Source organism: Eschrichtius robustus, chromosome 11 (assembly GCF_028021215.1).
Source record: "Eschrichtius robustus isolate mEscRob2 chromosome 11, mEscRob2.pri, whole genome shotgun sequence".
NCBI lineage: Eukaryota > Metazoa > Chordata > Mammalia > Artiodactyla > Eschrichtiidae > Eschrichtius > Eschrichtius robustus.
In genome coordinates, this window is record NC_090834.1 from 102,960,885 (window position 1) to 102,980,506 (window position 19,622).

A 19,622-nucleotide genomic window follows, 5' to 3' on the forward strand; every position below is an offset into this window, starting at 1 on the left:
GTACACAGGACCAGTGGCCTGGGTGGTCTCCCACAGCCCTTAAAGCCCCAATAACCTGCTCTGAGGTCAGCATCTGGCTCTGAATGTCCCTCAGCCACAGGCTTAAGTACCCACTCACTGCTCTGATTGTGAGTTCTCTCTTTCTAGCACCCACAGATTTCCCTTTCTTGGTTTTGAGCTTGAATCTTTGTGTTTGCGGAAATGGGTCTGTGCCTGTGTGTCTAAGGTGTGGGAGTCTCCCCTGGGTCAGCTCAACCAGCCAAATCCTCTCTTGTTATGATTATTTTGTACAGTTAACTTTTTCATAGGTATAATGGGGGTGCGGGCACATACATTGCGGCACAAGGGCTTTGGAGAACAAACTTTCCTGCTGTCACGTCCCTTCCTCCCAGTAAAAAGAACACCTTCACTGAAGTCTGAGACCCTGTCTCCAGAGGGGACAGATCTCCTTGTGCAGGGAGAGTGGGGCTTCTAATGTGGCCTGCTCTCCCTCTCCCTGCGTCCCCTGGAGAAAGATGGAGAACATCTTGAACGGCTTCCTCAGGAAGTGACGAGGACAGAATGTTTCATGAGGCACGGGGGCGCGGAGAGCAGCTGGTTGCCACGTTAAGTGAGGCGGACGGAGGGAGGATGGAGAAAGCCGAGGCCCTTTGGTGGAGAAAGATCTCGGACCAATTTTACAGAAAGGAGGATGTCAACGAGAACCGTTTCGTTCCCTCCTTCCCCTTCATTTCCACACTTATGTGTGTGTGTGAGAGTGTGTACTGTGTGAGTGCGTGTATGTGTGAGTGTATGTTTATGAGTGTGTATGTGTGAGTGTGTATGTGTTTGTGAGTGTGTATCTGTGAGAGTGTATGTGTGTGAACATGTGTCTGTGTGTATGTGTCTGTGTATGTGTCTGTGTGTGTAGTGTGTGTATATGTGTGTAGTGTGTGTGTATGTGTCTGTGTGTGTCTGTGTGTTGTGTGTGTGTATGTGTGTGTGTATGTGGGTATGTGTGTGCATGTCGGTGTGTGTATGCGTGTATTGTGTGTGTATATGTGTGTGTATGTGTCTGTGTGTGTCTGTGTGTGTATGCATGTATTGTGTGTGTATGTGTGTTGTGTGTGTATGTGTGTGTATGTGTGTGTATGTGGGTATGTGTGTGTGCATGTCTGTGTGTGTATGTGTGTGTTGTGTGTGTGTGTATGTTTATGTGTGTGTGTATGTGTGTGTCTGTGTGTGTATTGTGTAGTGTGTGTGTATGTGTGTAGTGTGTGTATGTGTCTGTGTGTGTATGTGTGTAGTGTGTGCATATGTGTCTGTGTATGTGTGTGTATGTGTCTGTAGTGTGTGTGTCTGTGTCTGTGTGTGTTTGTGTCTGTGTGTGTGTCTGTGTGTGTGTCTGTGTGTGTCTGTGTGTGTCTGTGTGTGTGTGGCAAAAAATGCTTGGTCAAGACACAGGGAGTCGGGAGAACTCAGTTTGAATCCCAGCCTCGTTGTTCTCTTGCAAATTGCTTCTCTCCTCTGGGCTTTTATTTCCTAATTCTAATTCCCCAAATTAGAGGATTGTATTAAATGTGTAGATTATAAACATGATTTTAGCTGTGGAACCCTTATTTTCAAATGCAGTCTTTCATAGAAACTTTCATGTAAAAGAAGAGCTGCCTCCGATGAACAAGGGCCAGAGCCCCAAAACCCAATGGCTTCATTTCCTTCTCCCCACTTGGGGGAGGCAGATCACCAGGGTCCCTGGAATACAGTTTGAAAACTGCCAGTCTATGTACAGTTTCTTCCAGTTGGGGTATTATAATTATGATGAGAAGGAGAAAACTTTCCCTAAAAATTCATTTCCATAAAATTCATGAGACAGAGCTGAAGTGGCAAGATTTCCCTGAAAACAGGAAGTCAAAGCTGCCAAACCGTGAAGCAATATGGTTTTTTAGACCATATTGCATTCTTTCTTATAGAACCTTTCACCTCAGTCTGGGTAAGTTTTTGATGGTAATGGCCAGCTGTTGTGTAGACATGGGAAGATTGCTGGGCTGGAAAGAAGTGCTTTCAGTAGCCAGCTGTGAGTCATTTGCAAATTATTTCACCACACAGAGGCTCAGTTCTTTATTTGTGAAAGAGGGGAGTGAATAGACTAGTCACTAGGAGATCACTGACAACTAAAAATGTTCTGAGACAGAGCAAAGTATTAATGCACTCACAAAAATTTATTGTGCAAATACTACATGTCAGGCACCACTTGCTCTGCATGGAGATTATAGTCTAATGGGAAGACAGACACTGAACAATGATGCTTTATATGGAAAAGGAAGTACAGGGTTATAAATGACCAGAGAGGAAGGTCTCCACCTGGACCAGCGGGTCAGGGTGGTCCTCCAAGACAGACAGAGACACAGAGAGACACAGAGGTAGAAGGAGATAGACACAGAGAGACAGAGACAGATGAGAGAAGCAGAGAGAAAGAAACAGAGAGAGAATGGGGAGAGTGATGGAAAAGGCGTCTTGGATGACTACAGATTAGGGAGATAAGTTTGATTTCAGCTAAGGTTAGAGATATAGGTGACCCAAAGAACCAAAATGGATTCACTTTCTAATGAACCGACCTGGTGGGTAAAGCAAACTCTTTGGTTATCTTTATATTCTACTTGGCTCCAAAATGTTTGAGCAAGCAGCTTGCAAAGATATATAAAATGTACAAAATAACAGATTAAAAGAGTGGTGAAAGAAAAAAGTAGAGTTGCAGAGTAGAGCCAGGAATAAGAATAGAAGTGCTTATCAGAGTTACCTAAATTCTTGCTACAGATGAGTCACAAATTTTACTCAAAACTTCTCAGCAATCAATGTAGAAAGAGCTCGTGTTTCCATATTCAATGATGCAATTCACAGTGTTAATGGGACAAATATGGGAAAATTGTTGATAGGAAAGCAGTTAGAGAGTAAAATTCTTCTGGGGTCCTCCACTATAAACCATTCACTATGGATGCTGATACAATGTTGTCTGCTAAAATCTTTTTTATCTGGCTTAATCCAGAGGGAAACTTCAAAGCATCAACCTGCCCTGACTCTTATTATCCCCCTAACCCTGATATCTTGATACATTGCCTCTCAAGACTTTTCCTTCACCAGAGCCTACAGCACAACTGGTCATTTCTTTATCTGAATATAGAAACAGATGCTGTAAGTTGGGTTGGAGCTTCATTACTATTGTTACCTTTCAAGAACATTATTCACTCATTATTAATTCAATTTTGGTTTTGTTTTAACATTTTGGTTTCTCCTTGTTTCATAGCTATTTGGGAATAAAACCATTCATAAAATTGTTCCATTAACAAATCCATTTTTGAATAATGCTTTTTAAATTATTGTTTTAAATAAAGCTCCTGGTATAGAACTTAAGTGGTGATCTTATTGAAACTAATCTTAACTATTTAACAGAAGTCAGTCAGTCCTCCTTTCTCTTTATGCACTGAAATCACGCCTGACTTGAAAAATTAGTCGTTTTTTGTTTTTTTGTGTTTTTTTTTTACAGAATTTGCTTTAATATTTCCTTCTTCATCTCTGGATGTTGCCAAGCATACATGTAAGAATACGTATTTTCAATTAATGGCCTTGGTGTCACGTAGACACGCACTTAGGATCTCCTTAGCTTGTTAGTGTGTGCCTTTGTGTATGTTATGTAACCTCCTTCCCGAGCCTTACATATCTCATCTCTTAGATAAAGATGATTAACACCCCTATCTCATAGTGTGGTTGTGAGAACTAAAGAAAAAAAAAATTGTGTATATTAGAGACTTTCTGTAGTAAGTAAATGAGGACAATAAACGATCCTATCTAATAGGGTCATTTCAAGGATTAACAGAATATATTTAAAGAGGCATCAGGGAGGAAGAAAAAATCAGTTTGATAGTATCATCCTTCACCAAGGGTATGAAGAGATAGCTGCCCTATTACATTGCTGACAGGAGGGTCCATTGGTAGCCGCTCTAGAGAGAACTTGGCAGTGTCTATTAAAATTTAAAAATATACATGTCCTATAAGCAGCAACTCAACTTCTCAGTTTCTACCATAAAAGTGCATATTAGCAGGAAGTGTATGTTCAAACATGCATGTTGCAACACTGTTTGTAATAAACTAGCAACAACTGGACGCTACCTAAATGTCCATTAGGGAGGAATAGATACATAAATTTTGGCACATCAATTCTACGAAACAGTGAAAAAGACTAAGGTAGATTTATATGTATAACATGGAAAGAGGTCCAGGAAATAATGATTGAATTTTTAAAAATCAGTGTATAGAATGATCATTCAATATGATTTCATTTATGTGAATACATAGAGAGCCACATAAAGCAGTACTATATATTTTTGATTGGTACATATATGAATGTTATTAAGCAGAAAAAGTATAAATTTACATGTCTGCCAACATAAACCATAGTTACCTCTTGGGGAGACCAGGAAGGGATTAAAATTGAGGGTTCTGGTTTAAACATTCCTTTACCTATGGTGTTTTAATTTTTTTTTTAATAGGGAATTTGTCTGTATGTTATAGAGTTGAAGTGCAGTTTTTAAAAGCTTCTGGGAACAATGTCTGGCATATAATAAGCTTCTAATAAGTGTTAATTCCTTCATTTGGCATAAAATCTCTAAATCATCTACCAAGTGAATTTGGATTTATTTATTCATTTACTTAACAAATATTTATTAACACAGAGCTTGTCCCAGTCATAGCCTATGCTTCAGGGAAACAGCAGAGAGTAGTTTACAATTTGAGTAGAAGGAAGATAAATAAACAAGAAAAAAATAGTAGTGTTGTAGGAGCTGATGGATGAACTAGAGGATGCTATGGGAATATACTGCAGTAACTCTTTACTATGTCTGGAGGAGTCAAGGACCAAGGAAGGCTTTACAGACAAACTTCAAAGTCATACCCCTCCTATACATAGACTGCCAGTAATCCAAGTGGTCAGAGAATGGATCAAATACCAGCATGAACTGAAAGAAGGACTGAAGCAGAAGAGTTATAGCCAAAGTTGATGCAACTTAGGGAAGGTTGTCATGATTCACCATGATTTATATACACAACCACTAAAGAAGCAAGACTTCATAAATGTTTGCCCTTTGCTCAAGAACCATCTTGTAAAATAGGATCAAAGACAAATTAAAATCCACATTCAATTCTGCTGCAAACTCACTGACTTGGTTGTCCTATCTCAGATCATGTCATAGAGATCTGAGATAGGACGTAGAAGGGACCCCTTCTGAGATAATGCATGAAAATGAAAGCAGGGGTGTCAGAATCATGGAACAGGCTGTGTTCAAATTCCGGAGCAACAGTAGAAAAGATACAAACTCTAGTATATGGAGTGAAAGAAAATTGGGGATGAAGTGAGAACAGAGAGTAAGTCAAATATCCACACAAGACCAAGAGTGAGAGCTGGCCTAGGGAACAGATACGGAATCAGAGCTGCCAGAGGAAGTCTCTCTTCTCTGACACTGTTCCTTAAATCAGGTCCCATCCAGTCACTAGGCAGTTTCAGCCAAGAAAATTAACCGTATGGCACTCTGCTCTCCTTTAGGGCTTCTCCCTTACCCTTATCTCTGCTCTTTGCTCACTGTGATTTCACATCTTTGAATCTGCTGGTGTAGGTCCCTATTTCTGACCCCAGGGGACACCATGACCCCACAGATGTGACCCTGGTCTCTTTTCACACACGATTTACAGGTACCCTATTGCTTTGCTGGCTCCGAGTAACCACTGCTGAACCCAATTCAATGAGGGCTCTCAGGTCAGCCTTCCTGGTCAGTATCAACCTTTGGATAGGTAGGTATCCAAGGCAAGGGGAACAAAAAATCTGTCCCAAATAGTGAATGGACTGGTATGAGTGGTGTTTTGTAAACAGGTCTCTAATCAACGCTCATGGTCCTTGGTCATGCCCCAGCTGGCTCTAAGGCATCCTGGACACAGCACCTGAGGCCATAAAGCTAAGGAATATCATAGAAAAGCATATTTATTTTCTATTGCAAGCAATCAAAATTGAAACCCTACCAGTCTATGACAAGAAAAGTAAAAGGAAGAAACAAACCTTTGTAGAGCCTAATTACGCAGTAGACATGTAGGTTGGGGATCTTATTTGAAAGAGCTTCTTTAATTTATTACTCAGATCCCTATTATTACTAATAGTAAGTGGGCCACTTATTATTATGATTACATATGCCAAAACTTAAGGTATTTTTTGTTTGTTTTTTCTTTTAAACTCAAGGAGCTATAAGACACAGAGAGGACATCTGCTTCTTTCTCTCCTTGAGTTTTTTCAATGCATCTTTGATCTCCTTGTTTCTCAAACTATATATGATGGGGCTCAGCATGGGAATCACAGCTCCACAGAGCATGGACACCACCTTATCTTGGTCTAATGAGTAGCCAGCACTAGAATGGAGATATGAGAAGAGACCAGAGCCATAGAAGAGAATCACTGTGGTCAGATGAAAGGAACAGGTGTTGAAAACCTTCGTCGGCCCTTGGGTTGAATGGATCTTCATGACAGCAGCAATGATGTAGCCATAGGAAACCAGGACAACAAGAGCTGAAGTCCCACCAACTGTACACACAACAATAAAGTTTACTACCTGGCTGAGGAAGGTACTAGAACAAGACAAGACCAGCAGTAGTGGCAGGTCACAGAAAAAGTGGTTAATGATTCGTGGCCCACAGAAATGGAGTCAGAATATAGAGCTGGTTTGGACCAATCTGGTGAGGAATCCTCCAGCGTGCACTGTAATGGCCATCCCCATTAGGTGGTGGGTGTCATGAGGGCGGTGTACAGCAGAGGGTTGGAGATGGCAGTGTACCAGTCGTATGCCATGGCTGCCAGGAGACAGCACTCTGTGCCTACCATCCCAATGAATAAGAAAAATTGAGCAGCACAGCCCACAAAGGAGATGGTCTTCTGCTCCTTGAAGAAGTTAGAGCATCTTAAGGGCTACAGAGGAGGTGTATGAAATATCAGTGAAGGACAGTTACCAAGGAAGAAATACGTGGAGGAGTGGAGGTGTGACTCCATGGCAATCAAGACAATAAGGCCCAGGTTCCAAGCCAGAGTCATGAAGTAGATCCCCAGAAACAGTACAAAGAGGGTAACCTGCAGCTCTGGATGCTCTGAAAATCCCAAAAGGATGAAACTGGTCATCATGCTGATATTCCTTCCCAGGGCCATCTTCTTCTCTCTGCTGCCTTCAGAGCCCCAAAATGAGATTCCTGGGGCAGTGAAAATCCAGGTGAAGAAACCATTTTGTTCTGTCATGGAAACATAGACGCCCCAGAGCCAGAAGAGACAGTGGAAGGCAAATGTCCTACCTCCATCCAATGCAGAAATCCCCTCTACAGCATTTATTGGGTCTTTCAGAGAGATCGTTGTCATCCTGATCTGATTCATTTGTTTATGCAAAAGTGACAGGTCCCAGAACACACTGGCATTTTTGCATTATCTGGATCACCACCTTCACTGTCAATGTCATGGCTTTATCAAAGGAAGTTATTAATAGCACTTGGACTAACTACCCCCACTTTTTTTCCAGTTGATCCAAGCACTGTGATTGGATTAATGGGCCACTCAGATTTACACTAGATTTTTTTTCTTTTTTGAGAAGACATGCCTAGAGAGGCAATTTTGTGTTTCTCATCATCATAGTCTGTTCTGACCAGGTTTTATGGGGTCAAGGTGTTCTTTTTCCTTAAAGCAGAGGAATGAAGCACTTAGAGATGTGAAAAACTGGCATCCCCTTTAGAGATTAAAGAAAGGGATAAGGAAAAAAAAGTTCAACACTGTGAAACGCTTATGCTCATTTTGCACAAATATTATCAACTGACCTTGCCCCATGTGTTTGATAGAGAAATGCGGATGATGTACAAAGTAATAAAACATTACTATTAAGTTGAAAATATTCAACATACTGCGTGGGATAGTCAGGAAACAGACAAATCACAGCACAGTGTGACAGTTGCTCTAAAAGCAGTATTTGTACAGTGCCCTGGGTCCTGGACATAGCTCCTGAGAGGAGATGTGTTTGAGGAGGATTCCAACAATGAGGAAGGGGTTACCAGAATGAAAATTGTGGGTGTGAGCAGTTGACAGGTGGTTGGCTCAAGAGCTTTATATTAAAAATGGGAAAAGCATTTGTAAAAGCACAGGAGACCATAGCGTCTGAGGAACCTTAAAAACATTAGCATGGCAGGAGCACAGGCTAAACAGAATTAAGAGAAGATAATATAAGGCTACTTTTGAGAGACAGCAGGGGCCGAACAAATTGTGAAAGATCTTCAAAAGCAAAGTTGGTGAGGACATTTGTTGAAATGTTTCATATATGTAACTGCATTTACTGTATATATAATTGCACATACTATATATATATATATATTTATAATTGCATATATGTGTCTACATATTCATATTTAATTTCAACCTTCTCTCCACTTCTGGACTTCTGCCCCCTTTGCCCTGCCCTCTTCTTTTGATAGGACTTATCACCTCCTACTATTGCATATAATTCATTGGTTTGTTGATTATTGTCTCTCTCCCTCAACAAGAATGTAAGCTCAATGAAGACCAAGATTTTTAGGCGTTTTTGTCTCTTTTGTTCACTGAAGTATCACAAGCACCTAGACCATTGCTTGGCACACGGTAGATGCTCAATACATATTTGTTAAATAAATATCATGCTAAGGAGTTTGACCTTTCCCTTATGGCCAAAGGGAAAACATGAACATTTTATTTTTGTTTGTTTTTTAAATTTTACTTTTTTTTGTAAACAAGGAACTAGCTGTCAAGTACATGTTTAACAATATAACTGGGAGCAGTGCAGAAGCAGTGTAAAAGATGAATCAGAGTGAAAGAAGGCCGAAAAGGAAGACTGGAAAGTTGTAAGAAGAGAAAGTTACTTCAAAGGCCAGGAAGAAAGCTGATGATGATTTGAATTAAAATAGGTAGATTTAGAAACAAATTCTTTCCTGAGATGTAACAGCACCATTCATTCTGCAGTGCAGCCGAGAAGAGAAACCATATATGGCCAGACAACTCATCCCTCCCCCTCCATTTTTCACATTTACAGTTATTGTCAAAGGTATAGTTTAGTAAGATTCATCATGATTCTTGCTACTTCAACCTCAAGGTTCTATGATAACTAGTCTGTTACATTTTTAGAGTGTGATAAAAGCTAATTGCCAATTATTTTATATGATTACTACATCGTTAACCTGGTCATTTTGACCTGAATTATCTGAAGGTAAAGATATAGAAATAGAGTATGAGACATACATTAAATTTCCTTATAATAATAACTATATATAAATTAGTTTGCATGGTCTGAGAACCACCATCACTTATTTTTAGTGTTTTTAAGTTTCTACAAAATTTTCACATCCATCGTGGTATTGGTGGTCCTCCAAAGCATGGCCTTGACGTCAGACACAGCTAGTCTCCAATCCTTGCGTCACTACTCACTAGCTATGTGGCCTTGCTCAAACTGACACAGGATTCTCAAATCTCTTTTGATTTCCCTCTACTGTAAAGGGGGTGCAATACTAGGACTACCTCCTAGATTGTGAATATTAAATGAAATAAATTACAGCATGTTTTGGAGAGAAAAATAAATAGTTTTATTATTTAACAAAGGATCCACACTGTCAGGGTTTGAACCCAGATGTACTTCATCCCTAATCCAGGGTCTGCTCTCCACTGCACCGGCTGACTAACCCCAGGTGCATGTACTTGTACACAATAATTGCTACATCAACCATATGCCCTTCATGATGTAGGAAGTAATAAAAACTTTGTTATTGCCAATATTTATAGCAACGTGTTGGGTTATTTGATAACACTTACCTCACTCTGTATTTACTCTTTGTTTGCTGATTTGTTCTGTCTGTATCCTTAACTGTGAAGTCTGGGAGGGCATTATAACCTTAATTCCTTGCACTGTGCCTGGAACATAGTGGACATTAAATAGTATTTGCTGAATGAGTTCAATTTACAACAATTCCAAAAGACATGTATTACAGACAAGAAGCTCATTGAAGTCATGACAGCTCAAAGAGATATTAAATGACTAAACCAATATTTAAACTCTTGATTCTTTGACTCTAGAGCCTGTTCTTTTTCCTGAGTGCTATGAAAGAATTTGGCCATGGGTCTGGGCAATCCATAGGACCATAGTATATATGGAACTGCAATAGAGGGGATACTTTCCCCATCCCAACTGACTGGACAAGACTGGTTATGTGGAACTTGAATTCCGAAAATCATTGTAAAGAGTTCTCTTCTCCTCAACCTGAGCAAGTCCCTTTACATTTTAACAAAATTAAGCCACTACCAAAATAAAGAGGAATGAGGTTCTAATGTGGTAATTCCCAAATAAATGATATAATTGAGGTACAGAGCGTATTTGTATTTCAGATGACTTTGTAGGGTATGATGAAGAAAACTTAGAGAGAATAACATGCAGGAAAAGAAATGTGTTTTCTGCTTTCCTCAATTCTTTCTCCTTATCTGTTACAGTGCATAGCAGATTATAGATGTCCAATGAATATATGTCATCTGGCTGAATAAAGGGCTATAAAATAGTTACTATATAGATGTTATAAACTTTCCCTAATTCCAAGACTATTGGATCTGCCCTATTTTAAATACTCCCTGAATATCCAGAAAATTCTGGTGATATGCCTAAAATATAAAATATCAGAGATAGAAACCAGTTAGCCTAGCCTTTGTCCATTATAAATAATAAAACTGAAGCCAAAGAGAGAGAGTTATTGTCTGTACCGTTGGTTGGTTACCAGAGGTGAAATTAGGACCTAAATCTCATTCTCCAAGATTAGCTCTTTCTGCTTTACCTTATTCTAAAACCTGGAGTTTCAATGGTCACTAGAGAGAATCCAAAGAAATTATATGGTTTTTTTAAAATTGCAGACACACACATGCACATATTCATGAGTCTAGAATAGCGTAAAAAGCCCTGGACTGAAACCTTAAAAAAGAAAATAAAGAAAGAAAAGTGCTGATTCAAGTCCTGTTTCTCCTACCTTTCTGCTGTGTGACCTTGGGAAAAAATATTTGCCTTTCTGAATCTTAATCTTCTTATCTCCTGTCTATACTAGAAAAAAATCAGCTTAGATCATTGTTTTCTAGTCCACTTCCCTTCCTTCTTTCTTTCCTTCCTTATTTCCATTTGTAAATAACAGAAACTTTTTAAAAATGAGAGCTTCTGCAGAATTCCAGAATATAAAATAGGTCAAGTCCAGCTCCTCTGGTTAAAGTCAGAGCAGTAGGGAAGGGGACGCTAGCATATCGCCTGCTCCACCTTCCTCGTTTTCAAGGGTCTTTCTAACTCTCTCATTCTGTGATTCTAGAATTCACCATGAACCATATCTAAAGAAGGGCAAAAGGCAAAGTCACCTACAACTCCCTAAACTCTGGGTTTCGGTCAGATGGCTAAGACCAGAAGCTTGTAACAAGAATGAAACCCATCTCTGCTTGCACCTGGAGCACTGGTGTTGGCCAAAAAAGATAAACAAAATTTATATGTAGCTACTTTAAATTGGCCACCAAGGGAAGGACTTGTTGGGGCTTTAAAGCAAGGCCCATTCTCTCCGACGTACCATTGGATCTCTCTAGTTGTGGGGTATGACATATCCCAGAGAGAACCTACTGGCAGCTTGGCTGCCCATCTGGGCTCGGAGGGAAAAAGGATGCCAGCTTTGGTTGGGTGGAGTTGATTTCCACTGGCCCTGCTTCCATTATATTTCTACTCCCTGGTCTGGTTCCAATAAGGTATCCCTAGAGGCAGTGAAAGCCAAGAGTGGCTTTCGGCTTCAAAATAGGTAACTATATCATCAACGGCAGTTACCTTTGTAAAGCACCAGATATTTTACAGAACTTCTTCAATGTAAAAATATCTTTTGAATGACTCCAAGGGTTGGAGCTAGGACTGAATGGGTACAATTGAGAGCGAGAAAGAGACAAGAGACAGAGAGATTATAAGGAAACAATAGGACAGTCCAAAGGTAGAATGGATGTTCTGGAAAGGAGTAAATTCTCCATCACTGGAAGTAAGTGAGGAGAAGATAGTACAGTTGACAGTGATGATCTCACTTATATGTGGAATCTAAAAACAAACAAACAAACAAAGTTATAGAAACAGGGAACAGATTGGTGGTTGCCAGAGGCAATGGGTGAAGGTGACCAAAACAGATTTCCAGTTATAAGAGAAATAAGTTCTGGAGATGTAATGTACAGCATGGTGACTAGAGTTAACAATAGTGCATCATATATTTAAAAGTTGCTAAGAGAGCTGATCTTAAAAGTTCTCCTCGCAAGAAAAAACATTGTAACTACATGAGGTGATATATCTTAACTACATAAACCTATGTGGTAATCATTTCACAGTATATACCTGTACCAAATTGTTATGTTGTACACCTTAAACTGATACAATGTTATGTCATTTGTATCTCAATAAAACTGGAAGAAAGTAAAATAAATAGGCTATCTGAGAGAGAGCCAGAGAGACAGAGAGACTGAATTAGTTGACCTAATGCGTTCTTCAAAATTCTAAGATTCTATGATTTTGTACAATGAGGAGAAAGAGGAAAGAAGACTGACAGATACTACTATTTTTATCTGTATAGATTGGGCCTTTTGTATCCTTTATTTCACAATAGCCTCACAGTAGCTCCCAATGGAAAGCATTCTTAAATGCATTTTCAGGTGAGAAAAAGTAATTTTGGAGAAGTGTTTGCCAAAGGTCATGCAGGTTGTGATAAAAGTGGCATTTGTACTAAGGTCTTCCAGGATCCAAAATCCATGTTCAGTCCTCTATACTCCACGTCCCCTACCCCCATAAGGACATGAAAAACGGATGGCGATGGGGAAAAAATCACTTGATAGGCCTCATTTTAAAAAAAACCAAAAAGCTATGTGTCGGGAGTTTAAAAGAAAAATAACTTTTGGTGTTTGACTAAGGCCAGATTTCCTTCATGTCCATGTTTTGTTTATGATTTATCAAATATCCAACTTGAAAAGACTTGAAATCTATTTGTGTGTCTGGCGAAAGGACATGCAAGGAACAGAAGGAAGTGGGTATTGTGCAAACCCACAGGACTCTGCGGCTTCTTTCGAGGATTTGTGAAGCTGGCAGCCGCACCCTGCTTCTGTTGGCAGCTCTTCAAGCTGCAGCCAGATGAGAAAAATCTTCTGCCTCTTCCCTTCTCCACTCCCAAACCCCATCCACTTCTCTTCTATCAGGGTCATAATCTCTTACTGTGAAGCTAAAATAATTATACCCCTTCCCCAAATTCCCAGCTCTTGGCCTTAGGCCTACATTCTTGGGATCCCTCCAAGGCTTGACATTGGGGAAAGGGTCACCATGGTCAATGCAGTAGTTTGTATGTAATTAATCTTTTCTAGATTAAAAAAAATATGTGAATAAAACCCAAAAAACCCTCTAGTTTCTTACTGCTCATTGCAGAGTGAAGAGTGTAAGGATGGAATTACTGGAAGACTGTGGTGTTTTTAAAAATTCCTGCCTCTCTCCTTCCCTTCTTCCCAAGGCAAAATTTCAGAAAGGACTCTCTTTCTTTGCTATTTGCAGAATAAGAATCTCCTCAATAGAATGAAGTCCGCCTTTCGTGGCGTCTCCATCCCAGTCCCTTTTTGTCAGGCAGTTTTAACCTGATTGGTCATAATCTGCCAAAGTCTTCCAACTGCTTTCTTTTTGCCTTCAGACTCTCTCCAATTCAATCTTTCCTCCTTAACCTGCAGGAAGACCTCCCTAAACACAGGTCCAACCGTGTCTTTCCTTGCTCAAGAATATTCGTTAGTGTTGTTCATTAATAGCCTGATGACACCCAAGTTTCTTATCCTGATCCTCAAAGCCCTTACCACCCAGTGACGCTTGGTGAACCTGGCATGGAAATCCAAGATAGAAAAATATGAATAAAAAGCCAGTGGGGCTTCCCTGGTGGCGCAGTGGTTGAGAATCTGCCTGCCAATGCAGGGGACACGGGTTCGAGCCCTGGTCTGGGAAGATCCCACATGCCGCGGAGCAACTGGGCCCGTGAGCCACAACTACTGACCCTGTGCGTCTGGAGCCTGTGCTCTGCAACAAGAGAGGCCGCGACAGTGAGAGGCCCGCGCACCGCGATGAAGAGTGGGCCCCGCTTGCCGCAACTAGAGAAAGCCCTCGCACAGAAACGAAGACCCAACACAGCCAAAAATAAATAAATTAATAAATTAAAAAAAAAAAAGCCATTGGATGTGGCAAAAAGGAAGTGGTGATCTGCCCAGCACAGTTTCAATAGGAGCCCATCAATCTCAGATGGAATATCTGGAGTGGGGATCAGAGAGGGTTTGAGTAAAGCCAGGTGTGGAGAAAAATGAGATCCCAGTTTAGCAGTAAGAGAAGAGAAGGAAATGGGAAAGCAGGTATCATGGCTGGCAATGTCAAGGGAAAGAATTCTCAAAACTAGGGAAATTGGAACAGATCTGGAGACTGAAGGAAAGGCCTTGGAGATGGATACTCTGCTGCAGTGGTTCTCAGTCATGGCTGCTCACAGATCACAGCCAGTCATTGGCAGAGCCAGAATTTAAGCTTGTGCCTCCAATCATGAGAGATGAAGGAAGGTTGGATGAGAACAATCGAGGCAAATGGTAATCAGTGAATCAGGGAACCCAGAATCAGGAAGGGAGGGGCCTAAAAAGGGAGGAGGCGGCACAGAGGACAAAATTATAGGACGTTATGCTTTTGCTTAAAGCTGGTCTCGTCTGCCTTTGCCAGTAATTGTTTTAGCTCATTGAAAATTACATAGAAGTTTATTTACTTTTCTGGATCCAGGGTAAATGGAGAAGGTATTCTCTGAAATCCATTCTCAGTCTTAGAATAGATCTATAAACCAGCACTGTAAAACCTAGAAAATAGTTGCTCAACCACACGTGTCAGGCAGATGTCGCCCTTCACACACAGTGTCTGTTGTCTATTCTTTAAGAGACTCTGATCCTTCAGTGCTGTTTGGAGTGATGGGAAGGGTTGAGGCTCTTCTGGGAAGCCACACTGCTGTGGTATCCCCTGCTGAGAGAGCCCACCCCAGACGTTCCTAAAGAAGCCTTTCTGGGACACAGAACACGGACAGGCATGGAGCCAGTAGGAATCATGCATCCAATTAACTGTGTATTGCAACGCTGAGTTGTCCCTTAAAATAGACCTTAAAATGACCCAGAGCTGATGTTGCTTGGGAAATGTACAACCACTCTGAATCTGCTTGATCTTAAAAGTAGCATTTTTCAGTGGGCTGAATTTCAAGGAGAAAAGGCAGCTGTGATTGGATACAGGCAGTGAGGTTGATAAATGTTCGCTGGAGAGCGCTATCCAGCTGGATCCCAGATGGTGGGAAAGGCCTTGTCTACGAGGCCATAAAAAGCCAGATGAATAAGGAACATTTTAGTCTACTTGGATGTTGATGTCTTGGAAAGGCAAGAGAGGAAGAGAGGAGAGAGCAGCTGTCGGGTATCAAGTATCTGTTTATTTTACTGAATCATTAATGAGCTGAAAATCGGAAAATGGTCTTGAAATTCTCTCTATCAGATGTGGCAGATAGAAAGATAGAGGGAAAACCCAACAGATTCCCTCTGTGCCCTGCCTCTATTATATCTCTGATTGAGGTCTCAACACGTCACTCTTGATCACCAATGTGTTTGGGCAGTCAGCTTAAGAGCAACCACACATGGCTAGGAATGGCAAGAAAGAACCTATTACTCACCCATTTGTTGCCTCTCCTCAAGACCAAATTTTGAACTCAGTAATGCTGGAAATATTTCTGGATTGACTTCACCTCATTCTGATTCTTTCATTCTTCTGCATGCTCCTCAAGTCAACATTTATTTAGCTCTCTATGATTAAGGGCAACTGGAAAGATAAATCAGATGGTTTCAAGGTTGACGCCTTGAAATTCCCTAGCTGTACACTGTCTTGACCTCTATACCTCCACCAACCTCAACCTCTATGCCACCCCAGTAACACAATGTGACAGCCCAATCCCAGACCTCACCATAATGGGAGACTGCTAACTTTTAAAATCTCAAACCCTAAAATTTCCTTTCATCGAAACTTCTTCTTTTTCTACTGTGTAACTCTCAGTGAACCTATTCTTGGTGACTTTTTGCTCCTCAAACCCTCCCATGTTCATGAGTCTACTGGCCCTAAGTTATTCCTACTACCACCCCTCATGATTTTCTTCTTTTTCCCTGTACTATTCCCAGACTTAGGTTGCTGATGAGATCAGCTATTTAAATGAGGTCTACAACCCCACAAAGAAATTCACTGCTGCATAAAATCCTTCCTGAGCCTTCTGTTGTCTCCCTATCATATTCCCCACAGCCAGCCCAAGATAACCTTTCTTTTTTTTTTATTTTAAATTTATTTATTTATTTTTGGCTGTGTTGGGTCTTCGTTTCTGTGTGAGGGCTTTCTCTAGTTGCGGCAAGCGGGGGTCACTCTTCATCGCGGTGCCCGGTCCTCTCACTATCGCGGCCTCTGTTGTTGCGGAGCACAGGCTCCAGACGCGCAGGCTCAGTATTTGTGGCTCACGGGCCCAGTTGCTCTGCGGCATGTGGGATCTTCCCAGACCAGGGCTCGAACCCGTGTCCCCTGCATTGGCAGGCAGATTCTCAACCACTGCACCACCAGGGAAGCCCCAAGATAACCTTTCTTGACACCCTCAACTGGATATGAATTCTCCCTGTTCTAAACTCTCATAGCTTGTACTTGTTACTCTCTCATGGCATCTATCACTTTCTGACTCAGACAATAGTTATGTGTCTACTTGTATTATTTCTCTTTGAGGTCTTTTAGGGCTTCAACTTCTTATTCATCTTTGTATTCCAGGCATCAAGAAGATGCTCGGTGACTGTTTCCTGAACTGAATAGGGCAATTTTTCTATACAGGAACTTCTAAAACTTAATCAGGGTATCAACTGCAAAGTTCAGAGGGGGGTAGTTTTACAGAGAAGCAAATTAAAATGTAAATGAGGATATTAATTTCCCATTGTTGCATAATGAATTAACACACATTTAGCAGCTTAAAACAATAGGCATGGGCTTCCTTGGTGGCGCAGTGGTTAAGAATCTGTCTGCCAATGCAGGGGACACAGGTTTGAGCCCTAGTCCGGGAAGATCCCACATGCCGTGGAACAAGTAAGCCTGTGCGCCACAACTACTAAGCCAGCGCTCTAGAGCCCTCGAGCCACAACTACTGAAGCCCGTGCGCCACAACTACTGAAGCCAACGCGCCTAGAGTCCATGCTTCACAACAAGAGAAGCCACCACAATGAGAAACCTGTGCACCGCGATGAAGATTAGGCCCCGCTCGGCGCAACTAGAGAAAGCCGGCGCACAGCAGTGAAGACCCAACACAGCCACAAATAAATAAATAAATAAATAATTTTTTTTAAAAAAAGAATGCCAACCTTAAAAAAAAAATAGGCATATATTATCTCACAGTTCTGTAGGTCAGAATTCTGAGCACAGTGTGGCTGGGTTCTCTGCCTACTGTCTTCCTCCTGACCAGGGTAAGAGAAGGTAATGGGGTTTTTTAGCTCTACTCACCTCTTCAAGGAGAGTGTCACATCTTGCATCTTATGAAGTTGGGAGGGAGGATATTTTCACGTCCCTTTTGCAGATGAAACCAGGTTGAAGTTACTTGGAAAGAGCTTGTTGTTTAGTTCAAGGAGGAGTTTTCTTACAGTGAGAATTTTCTTATCTTAATCCACAGTTATAAGGGACTAAAAGGTTGTGAACCCTTGGGGTGAAGAGAAGTACTGAAGATAAGTACTCATGTCTCCTAGGCACAAAGCAGAGGTGAATGCCTTTAGCCTTTCTCAGACAGCCATGCCAAGATATTTGAAGGGATAATTCCAGCTAAAATGGCAACTATTGGGAGAAAAGAGTATCCTATTTGGACCACTGTGGGAGAGGTGTTACTATTCTGTCCCCTTGGATGATGTAGTTGCACATGCGTGCCTTGTCTCTCATCTGCTGCTCGTTTGCTAGGTCACCTGTACAAATGTGAGCTGAGGTTCTGCTTCCTCATCTATAAGGTGAGGGTCTCAAAGCCAAGCTGTCATGAAGACCAAATGTTTGTGCATACAACTGTAAACAGTTACACTAAAGTCAGTATCATCACTGTCACTAGTCAAATCTGTCCACTGCTCTCCTAGTCTTGTGTTAACTCCTCAGCTACAGTAGAGTCTTCTGATGGATCTCCGTCTACTGGTTAATGAAAGTCTAACAGGATATCACATTTTGGTGTCTCATAACCGATATATCATACATATATAAGATTTTGTTCCATTTTACTTGCCTCTTCAAATTCATTGGTTAATTTGCTCATCTTCATGGCTATGTAATACATTCTTGACAATCTATATGTAACTAAACTGTACAAGTCAAGCCATATTTTAAATGCATAAAGAGAAATGGCTATTTCAAGGAAACCTATGGTGAATCTCTTCATTTCTACTTCTGACCAAAAAGGCTCCCTACGCCCTCCTGCTCTTTCATTTGTCTCAGTTCTGTTGTAAGCAGTTTTTCTGCAGGAAAGAGCTCTCTGCAGGAGACCCTGTTGTCTTGTCACTAACCTTAAACCAGGCGCCCCTGTGCTCTACTCATCTCCGGCCATCACACATATTTCAAATATTTTGGCCACACAATACCTTGCCTAAGCTGTTGGTTCTTTCTGTAGATCAAAGAAGTAGAAATGAAGAATAAGTAATTAACAGATGACCAGATCTCTTCCCTAACTTCCCCTTTCACAGGCTGCGTGAAAAAGATAGCATCTAAAGAAAAATCACAAGAAGTCAGCAAGCCTGTACACAAGCCTACACACAGCAGGGTATGCCGATGACTTTGACCCCATATCTCAATGATTAACTGCGATTGCGTCTCTTTTTCCCTTTAAAAACTTTCATGCTCACACTGGTCAGAATGGCCATCATCAAAAAATCTAGAAACAATAAATGCTGGAGAGGGTGTGGAGAAAAGGGAACACTCTTGCACTGTTGGTGGGAATGTAAATTGATACAGCCACTATGGAGAACAGTATGGAGGTGCCTTAAAAAACTAAAAATAGAACTACCATACGACCCAGCAATCCCACTACTGGGCATATACCCTGAGAAAACCATAATTCAAAAAGAGTCATGTACGAAAATGTTCATTGCAGCTCTATTTACAATAGCCAGGACATGAAAGCAACCTAAGTGTCCATCATCGGATGAATGGATAAAGAAGATGTGGCACATATATACAATGGAATATTACTCAGCCATAAAAAGAAATGAAATGGAGGTATTTGTAATGAGGTGGATGGAGTTAGAGTCTGTCATACAGAGTGAAGTAAGTCAGAAAGAGAAAAACAAATACAGTATGCTAACACATATATATGGAATCTAAGGAAAAAAAAAAAAAAAAGGTCATGAAGAACCTAGTGGCAAGATGGGAATAAAGACACAGACCTACTAAAGAATGGACTTGAGGATATGGGGAGGGGGAGGGGTGAGATGTGACAGGGTGAGAGAGTGTCAT

The 19,622-nt window shown here is 41.0% G+C and overlaps 1 pseudogene; it reads right to left on the bottom strand.

Annotated features, from left to right (window-relative positions):
• Window positions 1–6,251: 6,251 nt before the first annotated feature.
• LOC137772282 (olfactory receptor 5A1-like) lies at window positions 6,252–7,210 on the bottom strand (annotated as a pseudogene).
• Between the last annotated feature and the right edge of the window lie 12,412 nt (window positions 7,211–19,622).